Source organism: Triturus cristatus, chromosome 9, assembly GCF_964204655.1.
Source record: "Triturus cristatus chromosome 9, aTriCri1.1, whole genome shotgun sequence".
NCBI lineage: Eukaryota > Metazoa > Chordata > Amphibia > Caudata > Salamandridae > Triturus > Triturus cristatus.
In genome coordinates, this window is record NC_140592.1 from 1213789157 (window position 1) to 1213815862 (window position 26706).

The following is a 26706-nucleotide window of genomic DNA, read 5'->3' on the forward strand; positions in this document are numbered from 1 at the left end:
TGCCACCTGACTACAACCACTGGCAAAGCCAATAAGGTTCCAAAGGTGATAGCTATTGTCTTTACCAATGCTGGTTAAGATTTTACTGGATCCAAAGTCCCTAGAGACAGTCATGCATAATTACATTTTACATAAATAAGCATCCCTGAAGCAGCTCTGGAAACATCAGTGACTCAAAGAAAAACAGATGGGGAAAACCCAAGAGGAAGAGAAAGCTGCTAAAGTGAGTTTAGAAACTCAAAATATTGGAATAAACTGAGAAGTACTGATAGTGGAGAATAAAAAGGCCCAACTCTTTGGGCAGTTAATCTTGGATATTTCGTTATTATTATTGTAATTACTTTTTGTATAGCGTACAGGACCTTTCAGTAGTTCCAAACATTTCCATAGCAGACAGGAAACTAATTTGGTTTTGTGGAGTCAGTAGGATACGTCTGTTGTAATGAGTTGGGGAGGGTTTTGATAGGCGAGTCCAAAGGCTGCTTACATATTTCCTCAATGGGAGTGGGTGCCCTTTGCACAGGAAATGTAAGTATATTGTAAATACTTGACTGTAGCAAGTTCTAGTAAGAACAGTGTATAGCACACACAACTGCAATGAGCAAATGCTTGTGAGAACAATATACCACACACAACTGCAATGATTTTTTTTTTTAGCCTAAGTAATATGTTCCTAATAGCTTATTCAATGGTTAACATTTTAACCAACAAAAAATGAAAGGCTGACCAGGCCTCCGCACACACCGCGCACAAAGATTTCTTTATCAGGTGATACACTCACCGATCTTATAGCACGTTTAGACCATTCACCATCCTCATGCCATTCGGATGCACTGTGCATGCTTTGAGTAGTCAAATGTGACATGTTAGCATTATAATAAAACACCTGTTAAAAATAAATGTTTCTGTAGTGAAGGTATGGTACACATGTATTCGTGTCCGACAATGCTCACGATGTAGCCAGCCAGCCACGGTGGACCGCGGAACGTCAGAAAATGGCATCAAGGACCAACAAAGGAGAAGTCAAAGCAAACAGGTTTGCACTGTACAAAACACCACAATAAATTTTGTTTTCCAATTCAATGTATGGCACATGTACTATAGTCCAAGAACGTTTCACTGTGTTAGCTGGACAATATTGCCCCCTGTAACATCCAAGAAACTCATAGAGAACCAACAATGGACACCTAGTTGGCAGTGGACTCAGTACAGAGGGAAGTCCCACACTGAAACATTCTGCAAGGGCTCGGATAGGATCAGCCATATGCATGGGTTTGAGAGGATTGACCCTTTCTTTATCAATTCAAGTGTTACTATGAGAGAAAGGGAGCAGGGCAATTTTTAGGATTTTTGGGGCCCTGGTCAAAGGCATATTTCTCAGCTGTACACATGTGCGATGACACCTATGAAACAACACGGCCAGCATCCGTCATTGCTACATTTTTAGGTCGCAGCCTACCAGACAGCACAGCTGTCTGCATTTGCTAACAACATCTTGGGGACTTTCAAAAAGTTGACCTAGGAATGCCTTCCGCCCATTGAATACCATTGGCTTTGTTGTTTATAACTCACTTTTTCAGCCTTTCTATTTGCTGGCTTTATTTGCTTTAGGCTCTCCAGGTTCGCTCCGTCCCTCTCCCTGCCTAAACTGTTTTCTTTATTGTTCCACAAACTTGCTTTCTGTAAACAAGCCTTTAAATCTTGTTCTTATCTTGTCACATTTGCTGTGCATACAAAGACACAGGTCAAATGTCAAGCTGAGTCTTTGAGTGAGCCTGGTGTTTATTTTGCTTTAGGCTGACTTCAAAGTAAGAGCGTTTTTAGGAAAGAGGAAAGCAGATTTTCCTTGATTTTGTGTATTTAAACTTAGTGTTTAACATGTGTACTACACCTGATCATCTAAATGTTCACATTGATGCATCACAGATGCCATTGCCAATTTGTGTAAATAGCTGTTCTCTTTAGTGACGTTTAAAGCACTTATAAAAAGAAACAGTGTCACATATTCAGAGTATTAATGCTCCTGGATGTATACGACAACTGCTGAGAAGAAGCACTGATGCCAAAGAGATTGCAATATTAAAGCATTTATATTTCCCATTTTTGCTGAATCAAATGTTCAAAAGAAAGCATTTAACACAATTGTTAATGATAATAAGACATGTGAATTGCATTTTAATGGGAATACGCGTTTCAGCTGCAGAACTTAAATAACGGGATATGGTTCTAATCGAAAAGAGGTGGACAGAATTTAGGGACTCACATTTATGCAAATGTATACTCATTGGAAAGGCAGTGCAATTAATTTGTCTACAGTTTCTCCAGGTAGCATCTTTCGGAGAGCATTTCCATGCATCATAAATACGTTTCGTGTTGTCTTTGTTATGTCTAATAGGCATTTTGCAACGTAAATGCACGCACATGGGACTGCGGCAGTGTACAATCTATTGTACATAATTACTAATTAAAATATTTAAAAAAATATATAAATACATTGCACTAATATAGAAGCAATCAATTATATGAAATAATTGACATAAAACCAAATATTGGCATTACATGCCAAAATCTAGAATTTCAGTGCAATACCCAACTGTAGCTGAAGATTTTTTTTCTCAGATATACGAGGCGCAATTTACTGAAACTAAGGGTCTACCCCGAGCACACAATAAATTAATATTTTTAATTCATTATAATTGAGAAAGTCCCTATGTATTGATCCAAGTTTCGATTCTTTATTCAGGTATCCAGTATTCAAGATTCGGTCAGGTAATATTTCCAAGACACAGCATTATACTGAATTAAAAGCATTCATTTATTGTGTGCTCGGGGGTAGACCCTTTGTTTCTGTTGCATCCCCTCTGCTGTGGGGATTTACGAGGTAGAATTGGTAGCCAACCCCTCTCCCCTTGGAGCACCATCCTTTACCAATGTTTTTGTCTTTACACTGCCCGATACAGTAGTTCAGCGCCCGGTCCGCTGGTTTCTTGCCTGGTTACCAATAAATAATTTCTAGGCGCAATTTACTGTCTGTCGTTGGCATTAACACCATGCACACAAATCATGCATATACCATATCCAGTGTCCATTACACCACATCCAGTGCACACTGCAGATTGTTTTACAGTGAGAGAGGATGTAGGTCATCCAGTTTGGTCAATATTCATGGCAGTCCTCGTGAGGAAAACACACCCTCATAAAGACCCTAAAATTTGACAAAGACCTCTGCCCACTGCTTCTGAAGGATGACACCTTCTCCATGCTGGACTTGCTGATTTGTTGGGGGCACAGTAGAGTAAGGGAATATCCCCGGCAGGCGCAGTCCCCTGGAATCTAACATTGGAGCCTGGGTTGCGCGGAGGACCGCAATATCTGGGGCGAGATTTTAACACCTGGTGCCTTCCTTAATTGTACATACAACGCTTCATTTCTGCCTCCCCTCCATTGCGAATTGGGCACCACTGACCAGGACGGTGGCTGGGCCGCTGGTCTCTGGCTGGATACAGGAGCTCCACGAGGGGGGTGGCTATCCTGGCGATGGAGGCCATCTTCTGGGCTGACATTCTATCAAAACGAGCTGGGTGTCGGGGGGCCCCCATAGTCGCTTGGCTGTAGAGAAGAGCCCTGTGCTGGACCGCTCGGAGGGGGGTGCACCACGCGAAAACCGACAGGCCGGGTGCAATTTTCACCGCAGGCGGCGGGGAGTAGCGTTTGCGCCCTGACTTTGGGTGGGGCAGCCCTGAAAAATACCATGACCGCAGGACGCAACAGCAGGACGGCGACCCAGTCTAAGCTGGATAAATTTGCCTGGCAGAAACAACAGACTGAGGACCGGGCGGATTCGGCGACCCCAGGAGTAGCGACGGACCCTTCGAATAGAGATCTCCTCGACGCCATTACAGCGATACGAACCTCCCTCGAGGTAAGAATTGATACGGTAGCCACGGATGTGGGACTGATCAGGGAAGATATGAAAAAAGTGGTGGAAAGGGTGGCCACAGTCGAGAGCACTACTAAAGACTTGGTCAGCGACACCGCCCTGCTTAAACACCACGTCTCCGAACTGCGTGCCTCACATGAGGCAATGGTCCTGCAGCTGGATGACTATGAGGGAAGAATGCGACGCAATAACATCCGCATTATTGGAGTTCCGGAGCGAGCGGAGGGGCAGGCGGTGGACCTCTTTGTCGAGGAGCTGGTCCTCAAACACCTTCAGCCCAGAGGACTTTCCAAATGCTTCACGATTGAGCGGGCTCATCGTGCCCCGGGGGGCCGTCCGAAGCCGGGGGCGCCCCCCCCCCTCCGTCCCCTCCTGGCTCGAGTGTTCAACTTTCGAGATCGCGACGTTATACTCCAGACTGCGCGGGCAGCCCCTCCATTAACTCTTGACAATAGCAAAGTCATGTTCTTCCCGGATTTCACTTTGCGGGTGCAGAAGCAGCGCCGTAGCTTCCTGGACGTGAAGCGGGCCCTGCGTGATCAGGAAGTTAAATACGCCATGATGTTTCCCGCTACGTTGAGGGTGGAATCGAATGGGAAAAACATGGTTCTTCACTCGCCCAGAAGACGCCTGGGACTGGCTGGAAGGTTGGCGTGTGGCTGAAAAGAAATCCAGGAAGGGGCACTCGGCGGCCTACGGTGCAGCAGATTGGCGCCAACAGAGACGTTCTCCTCCAAGCTCCGATGCTGATTCCCAGGGCCCGACGCCAACTCATGGTATGGTGAGTTTGCACAAAATGGGTCCTGACCCCTTGGGGTGCTCTGGAACTCTGCTAGGCATGTTCGTGTTGATTTGACCCCCGGGTGGAGGGATCGTGGAGGCGCTGCTTCAGATGGGACATGATGGGCACACTGGGATCAGCGGGGGTGCAGTGGACCATGGCCCAGGGGACAGATCAGGGCTCACCATGGACATACCAGTGACTCTTATTCCAGAAATGCAGGTACTGTACCTTGAACTCAGGGGCATGAGGGGTGGAAGCACCCGGATTTGGGCACTAAAAGACTGCTCCGAGGCAGTTTTAAGCCTCCATGCGGTATACTGTTTTGTGGGGAGGACCGGGTTTTAGAGTGCACAGATGGGGATGGGGGTGGCGCATGTTCTCTGAAGTTGTTTATGGGTGGGCGGGCGGGTGGTTTTGGACCTGCTGAGCAGGGAAGCAGGGAGGGGGGGTGTTTTCATGGGTCGGGGTAATTTTGATTTCTTTTTTGGGGGTTTTCACCAAGCAACTGTGTTTTTTTTACTAAGCTTATCCTACGTGGCACTAGTAAGATGATCAGAGGTATTCTATTTCTAGATGGGTAAAGAGTTGAGGAGCGCTTTGGGCTGGCCCGGGAGGTGACTGATGGCGCGTGGAGTGTGGTCGCCCCGCCTTTCAGGTCAATTGGAGGGGGTTGGTTGTGTCCTGATGGCTCTCGGACAGGGACTTGGAGTGTCCACTTGGAATGTTAACGGCCTGGGAGATAAAATCAAACGAGGTGTAGTCATACAGTATATTCATCGACAGGCCCTCGACATAGTACTACTGCAAGAGACTCACCTCCCGGGGAGTGGGGATACTTCTTCGCAAGGGCTGTCCCTACATCATACAGCGCACCTGGACTTATCCACTGGGCAGATACGCAGCGGCCTCGGGACTCTGGGAGGGCAAAGTTGTAAATGTCATCTCAGTATATGCACCGCCGGGTTTGCAGCGTCCAACCCTGCAAGAGATTGGAACATTGGTCCTGGCATTGCCGATGGGCTCTTTGATACGGGGGGGGGGGGCGGACTTCAACCTAGTTATGGATGGTCTCAGAGATAGACTCCCGCCTAGACAAGATCCACCACAGGGCTCCAAGCTCTAGAGGTTCGGATAGTGGATGTGTGGAGATGGCTAAACCCTCAACACACACACTACACACTCCAGTCGGGAGTGCATGGCAGTCAATCCCGGCTTTTTTATTCACACATGCACAGGACAGGACATACAAGATTTTGTGAAACCCACAACACTCGCGCAAAGTATATCTGATCACTCCTTGGTGATGGCGGTCTTTGTTGCCCGACAGTTCGGACGTCCTGCCACTATTAGAATACAGCTGTGGGCGTTGAAGGTTGAAGACACCGACTTTTACTTTACAGAAAATAAGGGGTCAGTCGAGTCGGCGGCCACACTTTGGGGGGCGCTTGGTGCGGTAATTAAAGGGACTGCATTGTCGCGGATGGTGGGGCATAAACCTGAAGGCAACAAGAGGGTGTCGAGCTGGAAAACGATATTCTACAATTAGAAAGGGCCCTTGCCTCGGACCCAAATCCAGAGACTCAACATAGTATTGGTCTTAAGAGGCATGACTACAAACAGCTCCTGCTAGAAGACGCTACTCTGCGAGCCCTGGCCACGTGACATCGTATATATGAGCAGGGGGAGCGCATGGGTAAGCTTCTTGCGTGGCTGGAGCGCAAGGAACAGGCGGCTAAGTGGGTTAAGGCAATAACAGGTCAGGGTGGCAAGCTCGTCACGGACCCCCAGGGAATTGCTGACGTGTTTGCCGCACATTTTGAAGAAGTCTACCGGGCCCCCCAGAACTCTCAGGCCCGATGGGCCACAGACCTCCTTGCCACTCTAAATGTGCCGTGTTTGCCGCCGCAAGATTGCGCGTCACTCGAAGCTGACCTTTCAGCGGCAGAAGTCCAAAAAGCTATAGTAGACATCAGGTCGGGCAAAGCGATGGGCCCTAATGGCCTACCCATTGAGCTCCTCAAACTTATGGCTGTGAAGTTGGCACCCCACTTGTTGAACCTATATAACGAATGCTACGAACTCGCCCGTCTGCCGCCTGAAATCCGCGATGCGGCGATTGTGGTGATCCATAAGCCTGGCAAGCCGGCGGAAGACTGCAAATCGTACCGCCCCATTTCGCTGTTGCCGGTAGAAGTGAAAATCCTGGCTAAACTGGTGGCCAATGGCCTACTCTCCTATCTTCCCGACCTGATCCATCCAGATCAGTGTGGCTTCATGCCGGGTAGGAATACCGCCAGGAATCTCCGTCGTGTTAATGGGGTGTTGGGACGGGTTGATAGCCTTGAAGAAGCGGCGATCTTGTTGTCACTTGACGCCACTATGGCGTTTGATACGGTAGAATGGGAATATCTTTTCGCTGTGCTTGCCCGTATGGGACTGGGCTCTAAATTGATTGGGTGGATCAGGCTGCTGTATGGGCTACCTACGGCGCATGTCTCAGTTAATAACCACCGTTCTACCCCTTTCCCCCCTCCAGCGGGGCACGAGGCAAGGTTGCCCGCTGTCGCCCTTCTTTTTTGCCATGGTGCTGGAGCCTCTGGCAGTCTGGGTAAGGAGTGACCCTGAGATCAGGGGCTTAAAATGGACCCACGACCATGAAGATCGTATATCGCTCTACGCGGACGATATATTACTGTATCTGGCCTCACCGGCATGATCCATACGTCGGGCTCTCCATATCTTCCACATATTCGGGGCACACTCGGGTTATCAGATCAACTGGTCCAAATCACAAATGTATGTCCTTTGGGGCGAGCCCCCGCCCAACCCAAGGGGTTACAGCATCCCAGTAGTGGATCAGGGCTTTGTATACCTGGGCTTATTCCTCACACCTGATGAGACTCTTTCCTATGAAAGTAACCTCAAGACGCCCCTGGAACGTCTGAGATCGGATGTCATGCATTGGAGGTCACTGCCCCTGACGTTGTAGGGACGCGCCTCCCTGTTTAAGATGCTTGCGCTTCCGCGCTTTTTATATGCCCTGGAGAATGCCCCATACCGGATCTCTGACTCCTACTTTTCCCAAATCGATGGGGTGGTACAAAAGTTGCTCTGGGACTGTCGGGCCCCTAGAATTGCTATAACTAAACTCACCATGGGGTGGTATGCCGGGGATATAGGGCTGCCAGATGTGCGCCTTTACTATCTGGCGTCGCAACTGGCAACCCATCAATAGATGGGCATTTGGCTCTCACCAAGACCCCAATTTCCGCACGGACCACTGGCGGATGGGAAGGGGGGGTTACAATAGGGCTCTACACCAATCCCCGTAAATTGCGTCTGACTGGCCCCACGGCCCGTACGGTAGAAGGGAGGCACACGGTACAACGTAAGTTGGGGTGGCACAACCGTCTCACGAAGGCTACTCCGCTATGGGAGCCGGATCTCTTAGGACACCTTAGTGCATGCCCGGGATTCGACAAGTGGGACATGATTGGAATTTCCAGGGTTGGGGACCTTTGGGTTAAGGGTAGGGAAGCCATGTTCACAGATCTACAGGCGAAATACCAACTCGCCCCTACGGAGACCTTTAGATATCTACAAATCAGCCATGCGATTGACTCGGCACTCCCCCGAGATTGCCCCCTTCCAGACTCCTCCCCCCTGGAGGATCGACTCTTATTAGACCCGATGGACCGCAAGGCAATATCCCTAACCTATAAAAAATTAGTAAATAACCGGATTGACCCGATGCTGAAACTAAGAGTGGGCTGGGAGCGGGACCTTGGTGTGATGGAGGATGATGATTGGAGAGATGCGCTCGCCTTCCCTCGGGAGGTGGCGATTCCACAGAGGCTGCGACTTGTCCAGTTAAAGGTACTCCACAGGGTTTACTTTGATGCCTCATTATTGTTTAGGTTGGGTAGTAGGACGGACACTCTCTGCCTTAGACACTGCAACCAGACTGGCACGTTCACACACATACTCTGGGACTGCCCCCACATACAAAAGTATTGGGTAGACCTCACCCGACAAATGTCCAGGGCTTGCGGCAAACCCGTTCATCCCTCCCCCAAGACTTGCCTCCTTAACATCTGGGACGCAACAGACCTTACCCAGATGGAACAATCCTGTGTAACAATGGGTTGGATTATAGCCAAACGTAATATCGCCTAAAAATGGGGTTCATGGGTGCTGCCACAGGTGAGAGAATGGGCCTCTGATATGGACTACGCTATGGTGGCTGAAAAGACGGTGTTCAAGGGGCGTGGGTGCCCCAAAAAATTGGATAGTGAATGGGGGAAGTGGAATAAGTATAGGGGCGATATATGCACCTCTCCTACGGTGGAGTTGAGGAGGGAGAGGCGGACACTACTGGCTCTACAGGATGGGATAGGAACACCTGTCCCACCGGGTGTACGCCGTTAGAGCTCTGCAACGTGGAGGGTTCACACATATTTCCAGGGGTTTTGGTAAACTTTCAGATGTTATCCACTGCCAAAGAAGACTCAATACAGCACAGTAAGGTGTTAAGTATCCTCTCACTCTGTATAATTGATGTACTGCCAATTGAAACGGATTCTTGCTTTGCCACTGCTAATTCTGTAATGCCTGGAAGGTTGTTGTTCATCAATAAAATTGTTTATTAAAAAAAATAAAAAATTGACGAAGACAAATTATTATGCTCCGGTTCTTTCTTGCTAATACATGTCGCCATAGGCCTTAAAATGCCAGCCACATATGAGGATGCTGCCCAGATTCATCTTGTCAGAACACATTTCCAACTCTGGGCTTTTCAGCTGTAAATCTTTGGTATCAGGTGTGTTGTCAGTAAAATGCTATTAAACTCCCCTCCCCGCCCCAGAGTTCAACTCCCAGAAAACATATGCTTGTTTGTCATATGAAAGCCCAGGACTAGAATTAGCCTCAAAAACATAGAGCTACATGATAATTCTCAACTTATTCAGAAATGCTGCTGCATAAGCTCTCATAAATAAAGCTTATCATATGTTTTTTATGAATCAGCTAAACTTTGAATAGCATTTGCTTTCCCCTAAAGACCTTATGTTTAGGTTCAGATTAAGACCGCTTGAATAGCATAATCCGTCACAAATATGAGATGTTCTCTGGAATTTGAATGAAATGCTTAGAGCGGAATGCAAATATGGATTTTCACTGTAGCCCAATTGACCTAGGACATTTGCTCATGCCACTAGTGCATTATGTTAGGAGCCCCAATGTCACAACAGCCAGCACTGTTTAATGTTTTACAGCATTGCCTCACACAAAGGAATGGCACTTAGTTGTTTCCCTATGTAAGAAACTGGCTCTATATGTACTGCACCAAAGTGAGGTAACAGTGTGTATAGAGTCCAAGAGTCTCCAGAGGTTTGGCAGAGGTTAAAGTTAGATAGAACCTTACTCTCTAAAGTGGTAGCTCGGTCGAGCAGTAAGGCAGTATCAGAGGACAGCGTAAAGCATTTGATGTACACTCTCAGCAAATGGTCTCACACACTCAAGAACTGAACTCTAGGCCAATTGTTTTGTTTAAAAAAATATACTGTTGTTTTATTTCTAGAACCAAGCAAGACTGGTACAGGTAAGCATATAAATACTTTGCAGTAGTAATTGGCTTGTTTGAACAGTTCAGAATTGCAGTATAACTGGTACTGGTTTTGACTACAGGTTTAAGAAAGTAGTTTCCGACACATTGCAGATATAGTACATTCAATTGAATGGGCTTTTTAAGTAAAATGCAGTTCATTACTTTTCAGATTACTTTTCTAACCACAGGACTGGATCCTAGTTCAGCCCTGGGACATTTCCTGAAAACAGGTGAGTAAATGCGTTTTGGTTAAAGGTATGATTTTTAAGGAATATTATTGTATTTCAAAAGTTGACAGAAAATTTTATCACATAGAATCACCAATGTTATCCTATGGGAGGAAATTCACTTAGCAGGTAAGTTACTTTTGCGTTACTGTTGTAATCCAGTGCTGGACTTCTAGATTCAGCACTGGGACATCTACTTAAAACAGGTAAGTAATTACGTTTTTGTAGTCTGTACGATTTTTAAAGAATATTCTCGTATTTCAAAAGTTGGCACTTAGAAACTTTTTCACATAGAATCACCGATGTTATCCTATGAGAGGAAATTCACTTAGCAGGTACGTTATGTTATTGTTACTTTTTCTTACTCAGTGCTGGATCCAGGATTCAGCACTGGGACATTTCTTGAAAGCAGTTGAGAAAATGCGTTTTAGTTAATCGGCTGATTTTTAAGGAATATTTGCAGTTTTCAAAAGTCGACAGAAACTTTTTGAGAGAAAAAGTGTCAGTTATCCTATGAGGAAAAATTAGTTATCGGTTTCAAGGTAAGAAATCGGTCTTTGTCATTAGAGTTCTGGGGTTAGATTCAGGGGTCTCCCGTGGTGAGTGATGCACTGTTGTTGCACCTTCAGCGGCACTCGGGCGGCCGGGTGCAGAGTGATGAGGCCCAATGTTGTCCTATGGGGGATAGGGGGACTCCGGTTGATGGCTGCTGGCAAGCAGGCCACAAGGTTGTGGGAGCAAAGCTCCTAGGGTTAAGCTCAGGGCACGTTGGGGACCAAGTTAGCACCAATGGGTGGCGCTAGGGCAGCCGGTTGCAGGGTGCAGTTTTGAGGTCGGGTGCCCTTTTGAATTCAATGGAGATTCTCCGGGACAAAGAAACACTGCAGGCTCGGGGACGAAGATCTTCCAGGAGTGACCACCACTTCGAGGGGTAAGTTGGGATGTAGAGGGATGGTCAGGCACAACTGGGTTGGGCACACAAGGCTGTGGGGCATCGGTGCAGGGGTGCCTTTAGACGTCCGATTTTCTTACCCTCTCCGGTCGCCGTAGGGGGGGTCTCCTGGATTGAGGCTGCAGGCGGCATCTGGAGGCTTGAGGCAGGTCAGGGGTCGCCGGATCTCGGGTCAGGATCGCCGGGGGGACCTCCTTGGGGTGTTTGTTCACTCAAACACAGGCCGGGCTCGGCGGGTGTAGAGTGTGCTGGATTTGCGGTTTCTGGCTGGCACCAGAAGCTGCAGTTCAAACACGTCCGGTGTTCACGGGAGAAACAGCTTGAAGAGTGAATGCAGACAGGTCCTCCAGGGGTTTTTGAGGTTACTGGCCACGCCAGGATTTTGCAGGAGCAGGTTCAAGGGTAGACAGGGCTGTAGGGCTCGGGCCAAGTCAGTGGGCGTCGTCCTCTTGTTAGCTCTGCACGGCTTCTCGTCCTTCTTTTCTTGTGGTTGCTGGATCTGAGGAAGGAAGGTTCAGGGTGCCCCTAAATGCTAAATTTAGGGGCATTACAGGTAGGTAAAGGGCAGGGACCAATGGGTCCCTTCCCTGGGGTGGGTAAACCCCCGGTTCTGCCACTCTCCAGTGGGAGGGGGGCAGGAGCCTGTCCCTGGTTGGCTGGGTCCCCCCCCATCCTCAAGATGGCGGGGACAAGAGGGTTGTGCTTCACCTCGCCTCCCCGCCGTAGGGGTGGAGTTGGCAGACTGGGCACACCTCTCTTTCTCACTTTGTTTTTCCCGCCGGGTCTCCCGCCCAAAGTGGGGGGTAGAACCAGTGGGGACCAGTTGCTGAGTACAGCAAGTGGTCTGGAGAAGCTCACAAAGTCGGCATGCCTTTGAAGCTTCTCCTTCGTGAACCCTGCCCATCCTGGGAGAGGAGGCTAGGCAGCTCGTCCCAGGATGTGCATTGTTTCATGCCCCCGAGAGCAGCAAGCTCTCGACCCAGGGGGCCAGAAACATGTCTGGTGGTGGCAGCCTGTGCAGCCACTCAGTGAAGTCACTGGGAGTTGGTCGAGTTTCAGGGGGCATCTCTAAGATGCCCTCTGTTGTGCATTTTACATTAAATCCGTGGGTTTAATGTGCTGAGAAGTTTGATACCAAACTTCCCAGTCTTCAGTGCAGCCATTATGGTGCTGTGGAGTTCGTAATGACAACCTCCCAGCACCATATACTCTTAATGGCAGCACTACACTTACAGGTCCCAGGAATGGACCTGGGCACTGTAGGGGTACAGGGCTCATGCACCTATACCCTCACCACTGGCAGAGGGCACCCAGCTAGAGGGGTGACTGATGTATGCCAGGGCAGTGGTTTGTGGGCATGGCACACAGGGATGTGTGCCATGTCGTCTCTTTGTTTTGTTCTGCACCCAGACACTCCGCCTGCAAAGGCAGTGTGTGTGTGCCAGGGTACAGGGCCTCTAAGGGTGGCACAATTGGTGCTGCAGCCCTTAGGAGCCTTCTCTGGTCACAGTGCCCTGGGTACATGGGGTACCATTTACCAGGGACCTACCTGTGGCCAGAGCTTTCAATTGGGTTTTGTTTTTGGGAAAGAACACAGGCCCTGGGGTCCTGATTGGCAGGGCCCCAGAGCACATCAAGTCTAAGAGCATCAATAGTCTGGCAACAAAAAAAAGGGGGGGGGGTTTACTGCAACAGAAACCCACTTTCTCACACCCTATATCAGTGTACATGCATTCTAAGCTTATACAATTGTACATGTTCGTGTTTTTAGGTCTGGGTGTTGACCGGACAGTTGCCAAACAATGTACATATATTGAAATTTGGGTTCCTTTCAACCATTGGCTTTCTTTTACTGGTTTCTTTCAACCAATGGCTTGAGACTTTAACAATCATGTCTTAGCTCATCCCGCTGGACTATACATCTCTCACTAGATGTTATTGTCTGTTTGGGAGTATCCTTCATAGAATGAACTTCCCAAGGAGCTATTTTGTTTAAAGGGAGCAAAGTCATGTTGGGAGCTGGTTGTCCTGCAAATTCTAATGTATGCCTTTCTTGATAGATGAAAAATTCAAATAGAATTGAGAAGCACATATTAATTAATATCTTTACTGAGGCCGTTGATAGTAATTGTCAAATATGTATATCATTTAAGTTGAACACAAACATGCAGAATGTTAATTTTGCGCTGGAAAATTTCTGATCCCAATTCACCTAATCCGTGTTGGTCCATTTTCATGTACTTTAAAGTGCGTTGTCAAGTGTGTAGATTTCAGCTGTATGGTAGAATTTTTCAATTTGCAAATATTGTAGTGGAGCGTGATGAAGGATGTTTCTTCTGTATTCCTACTTCATGCGAGTCTTGTTTGTTCAATCAGAAGAGATGGAATCATAAGTAATGTGGTTTCTCACAGTTGTGAAGCAGTACTCACTTTGAGCATTAGGCTTTTTAATGTTATTATGTATAATTTTAACTAATCCTGCTCTCATGGATGCTGGTCTACTGGTGTTGGGAGCCAAGTAATCCTGTGTATGAATTATTGCAAGGGATATCTATCTATGCATCTATCCTGTCCATGCACTGCAAATCTATCCATCGTATACTTATATCAAGATCTATACTTACACAAGTCCATTCAGTGCCTCAAACATTCACTCATGCTTCGAACCCTGTACACATGCCCATCCATCCATACATCCCTGGTTACAAACACACCTGTTCATTTACCATATTGTCTTCATTTGTTCACCTGCAACTATGCATCCATTCAATCATCGATCATCTTTTTAGCCACTGCACACTTTGAATTTCATTCATACCCATACGTGTGCATGTGAACCTTTGAGATGTCTATATGTGTGCTTCTATGTGTGTCTTCTGTGTGCGCCTTTGGGGAAATAGTCTGTAAATACATGTGTGCCTGCATAAATGTGTTCATTTGTCTTTGGTTTTATGTACATGCCCCTGGTTGTTTGCGGGTGTGTGTGTTCCTGGGATGGCTATGAGAGTATTACTTGGGAGTCTGCATGCATTGCGTTTATTGGCGCAGCAGCGTCAATCTGTCTGGTAGAGAAAAGCCTCTTGTTGAACATACTAAAAACTTAAAAAGTAAGTTCAGAGTTTTTCCATTGCTTAACGTTGGTTGGCTTTACAGGCCTCGAAAAATCAACTCACCCTCTCGCTATGGCGAGTTACATTTTATCAGGTTGAGCTATTTATAGGACCTACTAATCCGTTCATGCAAATGAACTTAAACTGGAAAGGAACAAGTGTTCTGTTCATTCAGAAAGTGAATGAGCAATTAAAACGCCTTTATATCTTGCTTTTATCTTGACAAATGTTCTGCCTGTTCAAGGACAGAGGTAAAATGTCAGTTTGTCTTTTTACTTATTGCTGCTTATCTCATCCTTGAAAATGGGGTTTACTTTTCTTTCTCTTATTACAGTTACAGATTTTTGTCAAATGATGTATCCGACAATGTGCGATGATGAAGGATTAAAACCACTTTAAACGGGCAAATAAGAGAGAAATGGGCACGCAGGGACACGGACAACGCTGGAGCAAGATGACAGGGATGCTGCTGATGGCACTATCTGAATGCACACAGCTCTGGGCACCCATCAGAATATCAGCGGCCGGTGCCCAGCACGCCCATGCTAAAGGCCTGCCCTGGATGTATGTGTGTTCATAAGTCAACTGAATCACATTGCAGATGATGACACGCCGCATACGCGCTCACGGGCACTCCATGTTCAGGTCTTTTGGGAGGGGGGGGCAAATTAAGCATTTTGTTGATAATGACCACAATCGGCTAAAAGCACTGGCAAAGCCTATACTTGACAATGGCAAGACCTATTGACTTTGCCAATGCTTGTTTTCTTTTTCTTAATTTCACAAACAGAATTGGCTACGCCAATAAGTCCAAATGGTGAGACCTATTGGCTTTGCCAATCCTCGTTAAATGTACCAATCAAGCAGCTCTTCCCTTTGTTTTAAAATATTCTAGTTTTGTGACACTTAAAAGCTTAACTTCTTAAAAAGTGCAAACGATACATGAAACTTTAAAATATGTAAGCTTAGTTTGAAAACGTCTTTACACCTGCATGTCTGTAATAACAACCAGTTTCTTTATAGCTTTTGTACAGCACGCACATAGTGGGGGAGAACGCTTCCGAGCCAAAATAAAACAGAGAACAAGCCCACCACCCTCGGGCATCCCTATAAGGAAAGCTATACTCATCCCGCTGGGAAGGCTTTCTAATACAAAAATACACATTTGACAAGAAATGAAAACAGATATGTTAATGTGATGAGCTCCACGTGTACCACCGGATAACATTCAAGTCCATAGCTTGTTAGAGAAATCGTTGTATCTCTTATTGCCTTAAATATGGCAGGTACAACTGAATATTTATAAACACATGCATATAATGTATAACCACCACTTCTAACATTTGCTGTTTCTTGGCAGCAACAGACAAGAAGTAGAAAGACATGAATGAGTGATGTATATATGAACAGGTATTATGTAAACAACATATAAATACATGCATGTGGGGTCTATCACAAAGCTGATAGCCATGTTTCGACTTTTAAATGGCTAGTCCCACTGTAGTAAATCACAGGTATATCTGTGAGACATTAAGTTATGTGATAAATGAACATCGTTGCACGTTGTTTATACGAATTAGTATCCCACCTATTTCTTAAGAAATTTCTTCTCTCTTTGGGGCTCAATGGTTAGTAGATGACTTGTCTGAAGCTGGTTGCTTACTCAGCTATCCAAGATCAATAAAGTACTGATTTTTGCAAGGGAGCGTCTTCATTGTAGGATCTTTTCATTATAAAAAACCTAGGCCCCCGAAACCCGTGCAACGCATCTGGCCCCGAAGGAGCTTATATGAGCATAGGGGGGAGTCCCACCAATATTCTGGTAACTCTGACTACCATGATGATATTTCATAAAGAACGAGATGAAAGGTTACAGAAGAGGGAAAGGGTCAGTATTAAGTATGGGGGCGTGTAGAATGGGTGGGGAGTGCGAAATAGGGAGAGAAGAGCAGGGGTGAAAGCAGTGAGAGCATCGAGGGAGGAGAGGCAGCTAAAAAGAAATCTAGGTATGGAATTTGGCTACAGAAAGAAAAGAGAATTGCGAGAAAGAATAGTGAAGAGAGGACCAGGATCTGCTTAAAAGAACAAAAAGCAAAGCTTGGTTTGGAAACGAGCAAAGGATGACTGGCACCGGTGGCTGGGGCTTGTTTTGGCAGGACGGGTAGGAAGGTCTTAAGGGTTATGCATAGCACCTGGGTTTCAAGAACACTTCTCTGAACATGATGACTCTAATTTATTGCCATGATGACCCCTTTCAATCCCCTCCTCCAAAGGACCGGTAACTCACCTGAAGCCGGACCGTTGCCCTCGGTTCAGAGTACTATAGGCTCTGTTCCTTGCCTCCCAGTCACATCCGGAGAACACTTCCTGGCAGCAGCAGAGCACCACCCTCCGGGCCCTGCTCGGTATGGAAGAGCAAGGAACACTACGGACAGGCGGCCAGCCCTCAATGAGCATGCGCATACTGTAACGCGACAGCCATACCCCAACGAGGAGCCATCATGAATAAGAGAATAGTTGAGGGCTTTCAAAACACATGAATGTAAAGCGAACATGTAAGTCTGAAAAATGCATGATTATTTATCTTTTCAGTCACGAAGTAAAGGACTTGCCCCTGCTAATCATATTCGAAATTGTATGGAATATTCCACAAATTATTAATAGCGTTCTTGTAGCTAACAAGGATAACAACACTATCACTTGCTAACACTGACAACAACATAATTGTAAAAGAAAGATGACGAAATATTCTCAGAGGTTTTATTTTGATGAAAGTTGTGCCGTTTAAAAATGGCCAACCCGTTTACAGTATGCAGCGGACAGCTCCGCATTCATGAAAACAAAAGACGGCGGCGAGCTGATCGTCCAGCTGTTGAGAGTAAACAATAGGAAGCTTCGCGCGGCGGCGCGGGTCAGTCAGTTCCGCTGTGGCCGCAGGCTCATGCGGTTCAAGCGTAATCCGTTGATGATGAGGCGGGTGATCGCATTACGCCACTCTGGCAGGCTGGCATTTGGGGGTGCACCTTGCCGGGCATGTTTTGACTTGCAATGTTATTGCGCGGCACCATCGATCCAAAATAGTTTTTCATAGTTTACTGAACAACAACAGTGTTATAATGCAGGTTATAAGAACCACTCTCTCAAGTTGTGAGATATAAAAATGCATTCTATGTGTAGTGTCCTGCTGGACATGTTCTAGTGTTTGCCTAGTGCTAACCCACACTTTACCCCACCCACCACAGGTGTCACCGGTCAGGTGACCCTGCTGTAGTGTTGCGCTCTAGTGTTTCTGTGGTCACATGGACGGAAGACACTAGGAGCACGGGGGGCGATTTCCGGGTTTGTAGCGAGAACAGCCGTGAGTGGGAGCTTTTCCCCGGCGTTCTCTGAATAGATAAAGTTATACTTCTAAAACACTACGTGTCTGCCTCGTTTGTACCCCAACGCCATCTAAAAATTGGCGACGAGGCTGGGGAGGCAGACACGGTACAGCCTTGCCACGACGCGGCAGCCGACCACACGTGGCGGCGAAGGCATCGAGAGAGAGCGCGGCAGGGGAGCACGGGAGCCGGCTCACGGATGCAGAAAGCGGTGCCGCAGGAGATAATTGGAGCGCCACACCGGCAGCAGGCAAAGCAGCTGTCCAGCCTCACACCTTTGCCAGAGAGAGCAGCAGAACCATGAGTAGAAAGGTGGGGCCGGCATCGGACCAGCCGATAATATGGCGGTCCTGCCGGCCCCCGACGACCCAACGGAGGCGGGCCTGTCACGCACAGTAGTGACGTGACAGGCTCGCCACCCCTCCCATTGGCAAACCCGGTTGTAGCCCGTAAGTGAAAGAAATCACTTCTGGGTCACGCAAGTCGCCAGCCCCCGCCCCCTGAGGGGCGAGTACTCGCCCCAAATAAAAGGCTGGGGAGCAGAGGAATCTTCCTCTTTGCCCTCCGCGCTCCCCAGCCTTGTCGTGCGACATCATTAGGAGGTCATAGTTTTAATATTTGTTTGCTTTATCCCCCTGCAGATTGGTGAAGGAGTGTCCGAGTGGTGAAGAATATTTGATCGTGGTCGGGGGATCGTCGCTAGCAGGCGTCGGTGCGAGGTCTGCTGTCGTACCATCGCTGGTGAAGGAGGATCGTCGACGGGTCTGATTTGCCGGCTCTTTGCCCTCCTCGCTCCTAGGATTGTGACTGGCCCCAGGATCGTGGTGGTGGAGTTCGCAGCGCGCCGTTGGAGTGGGTACGGCCGCGAGCCCAAATACGGAGGCGGGGGCATCAGGTAGGTGCGGAGCCTTCGAGTCTCCAGCGCGAGTGGTGTCGTCGGTGCAGCCTGCCTAGTACAGTGGGCAGAGCGTCAGTTCGGTAAGCAGAAGGTCCAATGTTCGATTCTCTAGTAGGGCTTTAATAGGCGCGAGTACCGGGCAGCCAATTTTAAGCTTGGGGGGAATTAATCTTGTTTTTAAGCCTCTTTGCCTTCCGCCCAGCGCAAGATAACTGCGCATTGCATGTCTTAGCGTCCGGTGTGTCCCGCGCTAGCGGAGTGTGTTGCGCGCGATTGCCTGGCGCATCGTGTGAAGTTTGTTTCCCGCGATCGGTTAGAGCACAGGATAATTGCCCGTTGCGTAATTAGTCAGTCTGTTACCCTAGCGCTTGGGGGGGGGATTGCCAGGCAGCAGTTTAAAGCCTTGGAGCAGCTGATTCAGATAATTACAGCATGGCATGCATTTGTAATTGCTTAGACACGTTTAGAAGCAATTTTCTTGCACATAGGTCTGTTTGCTCGGTCTAATGTGTAAATTTTTCTTCAATAAGGGGGATAAGGTGTTGCAATTCTGATTTAATGTAAACGCATGATTAAGTCAAACTGAGACTAGTTCTGGCCAATTGCCGAGTTTTTTCTGTGTTGTGTGATGATTTGAACCGAACCTTTTGAACAGGTTAGGACAAACCCAGCGCAAAGACCCGTAGTCTCTCACGTTTTAGGTGTAAATTGCGCATCATTTATATGTCACTGTTTGCTCATGTCTAAAGTACATGTTTTCTTTTAATAAGAAGCACTACTGATTTAAATTAAAAGCTTGATTAGATAAAACAGAGACTAGTTCTGGCCAATTGCCAAGTTTACCTGTGTTGTGTGATATCTTGAACCCATCCTTTTGAACAGGTTAGGACAAAAGCTAGCATTGTATACGTGGTGTTAGACTAAGGGTCAAAAAGCATTTGGCAGGAACGTTAGTGGCAAAGGCAGGAAAAATGAAGCGGGCGACAATCGCTCTCGCATGGAGTATATGATGGAGACAATGATGCAAAAGATGGTTAGCATGGACAAGAAATGGAAGAAGGTAGATAGATTGGGGCAAAATCTGGCCGATCTCAGGGAGAGGGTGGAAGGTCAAGAAGGGACGTCAGAACGGCCCAGGCGCACCATAGTACTGCCCAAGCCCAGAGGAGAATTGGACCCACTTCCGAAGCGGGTTAGGCCAAAGAAAATAAAATTGCTAAAGAGCTACGCTTGGGCAGAATAATGGCCCTTTTGATTGCATCCCGGTACATAATTTTGTTTGTTCACCACTGGGTGTTGTCCCCAAAAAAGAAGAGGGCGAGTTCCGGTTGATCCATAACCTGTCTGATCCTAGAGGCAACTCACTAAACGAAGCCATCAGTGAGGAAAATTGTTGTGTGAAATACGCGTCTTTTGATCAGGCTGTTGAAATGCTCAGGGAGCTGGGCCCTGGCGCCTTGATGGCAAAGTCTGACATTGAATCGGCATTCCGCCTTTTACTGGTTCACCCGGAGGATTTTCACCTGCTAGGCTTCAAGTTTCAAGACAAATTCTACATGGATATGTGTATGCCCATGGGTTGCTCGGTCTCCTGCGCCTATTTTGAGAAGTTCAGTTCATTTTTGGAATGGGTTCTTAGACGTGTGACAGGGCACCAGTCTATCATGCACTATCTAGATGACTTTCTTATCCTGGGGTCGGCGGGCTCCCAGAGGTGTGCGTGGGCACTGCATGAATTCTGCACACTCATGCGGGCTTTTGGGGTTCCCCTGGCGCCGGGAAAGACAGTTGGACCAACAACAAAGATAGAATTCTTAGGGATTGAGCTAGATTCTTTTCAGCGGTGTTTCCGCTTGCCAGAAGATAAGATTAAGAAATTCACGGTAACCTTACAACAGTGCTTAGCTAAGGAGAAGGTTACCTTGTATCAGTTGCAGCAAACGGTAGGGCAGTTGAACTTTGCCCTTAGAGTGATCCCAATGGCACGCCCATTCTCTCGCTCTATCGCCCAAGCCATGACCGGACTTCAAGATAAACATCCTCATACCCGGCCGTCGGCTGAGGTCAAGCAGGACATGCGGATTTGGATGGCATTCCTGTAAGACTTCAACGGCAGGGAGGTCTGGCCCAGTCCACCCACTACCTCTGCAGAGCTAGGTTTATGGACTGACTCTGCTGGAAGTGTGGGATTTGGCACCATACTTGGCAATGAGTGGGTGGCGCACAGGGGGCCAGACGCATGGGTGCAGACTGGTCTAACAGCTAACATTGCTTTCTTAGAATTGTTCCCTATCTGGGTCGCCTTAACGGTATGGCCGGATAGGCTGCGTAACCAATCGTGGTATTTTGGTCTGACAACATGACTGTGGTAGAGTGCATCAATCAGTAGGCCGTGAGATGTAAGATGATACTCCGCCTGTTAAAAGAGATTGTCCTTTTGTGTATGAGGGAGAATATACTGTTTAAGGCTAAACATGTCCCAGGTGTTTTGAATAATGCTGCTGATGCACTCTCTCCCTTCAAGATGCAGGTCCTTCAGAACACACCTCCCTTCTGCAGAGGCGAACCCAACACCCTTCCCAGAAGTACTTTGGCTGATTGGTGCCCCCAACTACCGAACCTCATGGCAGCCAGCCTAGCTCCCAGGACCAAGAAAGCCTATGAGGGGGCGTTTTGGGCATATTGCACTTTTTTGGGGAAGGAATGGGCGGAAGATTGGCACACCCCGAGGGCATTGCTAAGCTACTTAGGCGTATTACATGATGAGGGACGCACTGTGGCGGCTGCCAGGCGACACGTGGCAGCGATATCTTTCTTTGCCCAAGCTAGGGACAAAGGGTATCGCACTGATAGCTTTACAGTCAGGAAGGCTTTAAAAGGTTGGCAGCGCATTCAGGGGACTACACCCGATTCAAGGCGTCCGATAGAAATCGAACTACTAGCCGCCCTACTGGGGACATTGGACGCCGTCTGCACGACAAAAGAGGAAGCTTTATTATTCAGGGCGGCCGTTTCACTAGCATTCTATGGCGCATTTCGCGTTGGGGAATTGGTCGCCCAGAATAAGCGGGATGCACAGGGGGGTTTACAGTTGGACCATGTGAAAATCCAGGGCGATGCCCTATTAATATGCATTAAAAAGTCCAAAACTGACCAGGAGGCCCATGGTGAAGGGTTGGTTTTGCATAGAGCACATGGCAATCCATGCTGCCCGGTAACACAATTGGAAGCATTTTTGAGTCCGAGACCTCCTATAAGGTGTGGGACTCTATTAATCCATGCAGACGGTACACCTCTCACCCGGTTTCAGTTTAAGAGGGTCATGGACATGGCAATTCAGCGGATAGGTTTGGATCCTGCGCGCTTTGGAACGCATTCGTTTAGGATAGGGGCTGCAACCGATGCAACGGCGAGGGGGTTACACAGCAGCAATGTCAAGAGAATTGGGAGGTGGTCCTCCAATTGTTATAAACGTTATGTGCGGCTGCACATGTTGTAAGTGGGCCATGTGCACTGTACTGATGCGTGTCTTTCTGCTTAATCTCTACAGTTTCTCGAGCCTGTCACGCAAAGGGGGAAACTGGCGTCGGAACATCCACAAACACAAGAAGGACTTGCAACTCTGCCAGCATCAGGAACACAGGTGGTTTGGATTATTGGCCATTCCTATGTGACACGTTTGAAGACATTTTTCTGGTCAGGGAACTACAGACACAGGGCAGAACAGGCTGGTCGAGAAGTTGCATTCTATGGGAGGGGGGCCTGTGTTTGAGTCAATGCAGGGGTTTTATAGGGGATTTGCTGAAGAAAGGGGGTCCCCGTCCGGATATCATTACCCTACACCTGGGAGGGAATGATCTGGTGAATCTGGGTAGAAGAGGGCTGGCGGAATCCATAATCACAGAAGTGGGTTGGTTAGCAAAAACATGCCAAGGATGCACCATCGCATGGTCACAGATGGTACCTAGATGTCAATGGTGGGGGTGGGGGGGGGGGGGAGTCTGTAAAGGCACTGAACCACTCAGTAAGACGTATCAACAAGATAGAGAGGTTGTTTAGGTCTCCTCATTTGCAGACTATCGCCCACGGGTGTATCAGGGGGGACCCGTGCTTCTTAAAAGACGGTGTCCATTTATCAACTGTGGGGAATGCAATCCTATCAGAGAATCTGCTGGCGTGGTTGTTGGGCTTGAGGTGCGGGGTATGACTTCCTAGTTAGCCTAAGGTGGGGGTGGGAGGGTCAGATAGTCGGGCAATTATGCTGGCCTGTGGCAGTAAGGTCATGATTGGTGAGCAGTAAATTTAAGGTCCTTAGGGGGCGGCGCCATTTCTCGAATGGGGTCGCCCAAGGGGGAGGGACAAGTCGTCCCTCCTAGAACTCTCCAGGGGCAGTTACAGCCGTTGTGGCTGTATGGGTGCGGGGGAGGGGGGAGTTACGCTTTTCCTAGGCAGGTTGGCCACCTTGCACGTGCACAATGGCACCAGTAAAGGGCGCAGAACTGCAAGGGCCCCCGATGGAGATAGTATACAGGGCATACGGGGGTAACTGGGGGGGGAAGTACCCTCACGGTGAACGGGTCCTCTGCGCATACACACTCAGGGAAGACTACATACCCCCGGACACACCCCCGTATGACGTCACGGCGCCGGGAGCGTCAAAGGAAAGCGAGACCAGGAAGTTGACGGACGGCGATTCCCGGAGGAGCGGAGCAGACGAGTGGAGCAGAAGAGAAGAGTCGAGCAGCGAATTCGGAGAGAGGCCAAGGAAGATCGGCGAGGAGGAACGAGGACGAAGCGGAGAAACGACGACCAGACGGCCAGGAGGCCCGGGACCCCACGAAGCGCCCCGCCACGTTCCCAGGGGAGGAGCGTGGCTAGGACAGGTACGAGACCGCGTAGTGGGCTGGATGGGGAAACGGGAGCAGCAGCCTCCTTAAAGTAACGTGCCTGACATACCTGTTTTGTTTTGGATTTTTCTCCTTTCCCTCATATTCTTTTTTCCCGCACCTTGGGGGCTTAGCCCTGTTAGCAACACTCATCTCAAGTCACCGTAATGAGGGGAGGGGGGAGCACTACTGCACGGTTAGGGGTTTCCTCACTCCCGGTCCCTGGGCAGGTAGCCTTGTGCCTAAAACGTCCCATTGACCATATTCCCTGTCTTTCCTTTACTTTTGGGGCCGATCACATCCCGGGGAGACCGGAACACCGGAGCGAGCTTGGCTACAGACCCTCCGAAGCCCAGGATCTTCAGACAGAAGACTCTCCTCCAACCAGCAACACGGATAAGGCAGAATTTGCCCGGGAAAGACTGACTAGCAGACTAAAGAAACAATATATCTCAATAAAACCCCGTTTACCAAGAACCGGTGTTCAGTCTGTCCCTGCGCAACAGTCACAGGTCCTTAGGGGGCGGCGCCATTTCTCGAATGGGATCGCCCAAGGGGGAGGGACAAGTCGTCCCTCCTAGAACTCTCCAGGGGCAGTTACAGCCGTTGTGGCTGTATGGGTGCGGGGCAGGGGGGAGATACGCTTTTCCTAGGCTGGCTGGCCACCCCGCACATGCACAATGGCGCCAGTAAAGGGCGCAGAACTGCAAGGGCCCCCGATGGAGATAGTATACAGGGCGTACGGGGGTAACTGGGGGGGGGGGGAAGTACCCTCACGTGAACGGGCCCTCTGCACATGCGCATTCAGGCGGGAGGGCGGGGTTTAATTGATAAGGATCTGACACCAGTTATTGACCTTGCCGTAGGCTCAAACATAGATACGAAGAAAATGATTGCCATTATGATTATGAATGATTTTATGCTTAGATTCGGATAGGAATAACTTGTATTAGAGATATGTTAAGGATAGCCATCTGATATCTGTACATGTCAAATGTAATCAAATGTCAATTATATGATAATCTGCGTAAATGTTGTAAAAAAATTAATATTCATTGTTTGATTAATTTTTGTTAATAAATACGGCCGGGGGTTATCTACGACCCCCTTTTCCAATTAAACTCTTGTTCCTGATATTCTATTTGTCTGAACACGGGAGGAGGGGGTATAGATAGTACCAGGCCATATGAGCGGTGCCCTCCCCTGCAGCGGAAGCATTGGAGCCAGAAGCGGGTGGTGCGTGCGCCAGCATCCACGCGGAGGGTGCAGTGGAAGCCAGGAGCAGGGCACAGCGACCCCTCCCCCGAAAGCAGGAAGGGTGCTACAACAAGTGCCAGAGTACAGGGTCCCACAACAGCCACACAGCAGGCCCCCGTCTCAGGGTGCAGCAGCTGGCGGAGGGCGCCACCGCTGACAAGGAAGCACATCCAGTCTCCAACACTAGGGGTGTGGACGGTACCCTAAGCCACTGCCCAGCCAGTCTCGAGCACCGGGCCCCCCAATGACGAGGGCATAGGCCGCAAGGAGTAGGTGAGAACTACTCAGCACGAGTGGGCACCACAGCGCAGGACAAGGCGAGAGCAGACCAGCCTGCCATGGGGGAGCAAGTAGCCAGGAGGCACCACCCTATACCCCCGTAACGGCCAGGAAGGAGGCAGACCCACATTTGAGGTTGGGGAGACCAGAAGCAGCTATGCCAGGCACCCACGAACCCGTAGGGGGAAGGCACGCTGAACAAGTGGGCAGCCAATCCAGGTGCACCAGGTTCAAGGCAACGTGGCTGAAGACCTCTAGGCCCAGGTAGACGTGGCGGATCCGCAAGACCAAAGCGCGGCAGGGAGCCCTCCGCACAGAGCAGACGACGCCCCACTTAGACGACAAGCTGCCATGTATGCCCAAACCTTCTCCCTCACAAACCCCGTCCCCTTCCTACCGAAACTGGGGGAACCGGCGATGAAATGGGAGGATTGGAAGGAATACTTCCTGAACTATTTGTCAGCCCTGGAGGACGAAGGCGGGGAAGTTTTTCAGAGCAAGCGGAAAAAGAAGATCCTTTTGCACAACTTGGGTCCGGAAGGCATTAGGGTGTACATGAACTTGGTAAAGACCAGGGCTCAAGAGGACGATGATGTGTTTCAACACGCCATTGAGGACATGGACAGCCATTATCAGCCAGTGGTGTGTATTGCAATAGACCGTTTCAACTTCTTTCAACGGAAACAGAACGTGGGGGAATCAGTGGATGACTACGTAGCGGCGTTGAAAAGACTAGTGATTACCTGCAAATTCGGAGTACTCCACGATGACTTCATCAGAGATCAAATCATCATGCACACGGTGAATACATCCATACAGGAGAAGTTGTGGGTCAGCGGAGAAGCCCCCCTCAAAGAAATAGTGGCCATGGTTAAAAAAGCGGAACTCTCAAAACGGTGCGCGGAAGCCGCAAAGAAAGAAAGTGCCAGCAAAGCCATAGTGGGCAAAGTATCAGATGCCACCCCATAAGAGCGCAAGCAGCCATTCACGGGAAGCTCAAGACAATCCAAAAGGAATGCTCCCAAGGCACCTACGAACCGGAAACCCCAAGGGGAAGACAAGAACTCTTGCTACAGGTGCGGCAGTCAAGCACATGCTGCCAACGACAAACGTTGTCCCGCCTTCAGAGCCAAATGCCTGTACTGCGGTATCATGGGACACTTCGAGAAGGTCTGCAGGCGCAAACTCAAGAAACCGACTGTCAAATATGTGGCCCAAGACTCCAAGACTGAAGAAGGAGGGGACGACGACGACGGAAGTGTCCTGTGCATAGACAACCAGGTCTTAGGCATAGACTGTTCACGCACGCGGAAGCCATTGTGCGAACTTTCAATCGGAGGAGTCCAAGTAGCAATGGTGGGCGACTCGGGTTCCCCATATACCATCAT

At 48.7% G+C, this 26706-nt stretch overlaps 1 protein-coding gene and 1 long non-coding RNA gene across 2 annotated transcripts in view; one reads left to right on the forward strand and one right to left on the reverse strand.

Moving 5' to 3' along the window:
- PSEN1 (presenilin 1) overlaps positions 1-17071 on the reverse strand; it is a 241125-nt gene extending 224054 nt beyond the window's left edge. Inside the window, exon 1 of the mRNA XM_085627269.1 lies at positions 16906-17071. The gene's annotated coding sequence lies outside the window, so the exon portion shown is untranslated. The remainder of the gene's footprint in view (positions 1-16905) is intronic.
- A 439-nt stretch (positions 17072-17510) lies between these two features.
- On the forward strand, positions 17511-24908 carry LOC146799646 (uncharacterized). Its single transcript, XR_014968955.1, has 2 exons — positions 17511-17740; positions 18640-24908. It is a non-coding gene; the product is annotated as an uncharacterized LOC146799646 (long non-coding RNA).
- Positions 24909-26706: the final 1798 nt, after the last annotated feature.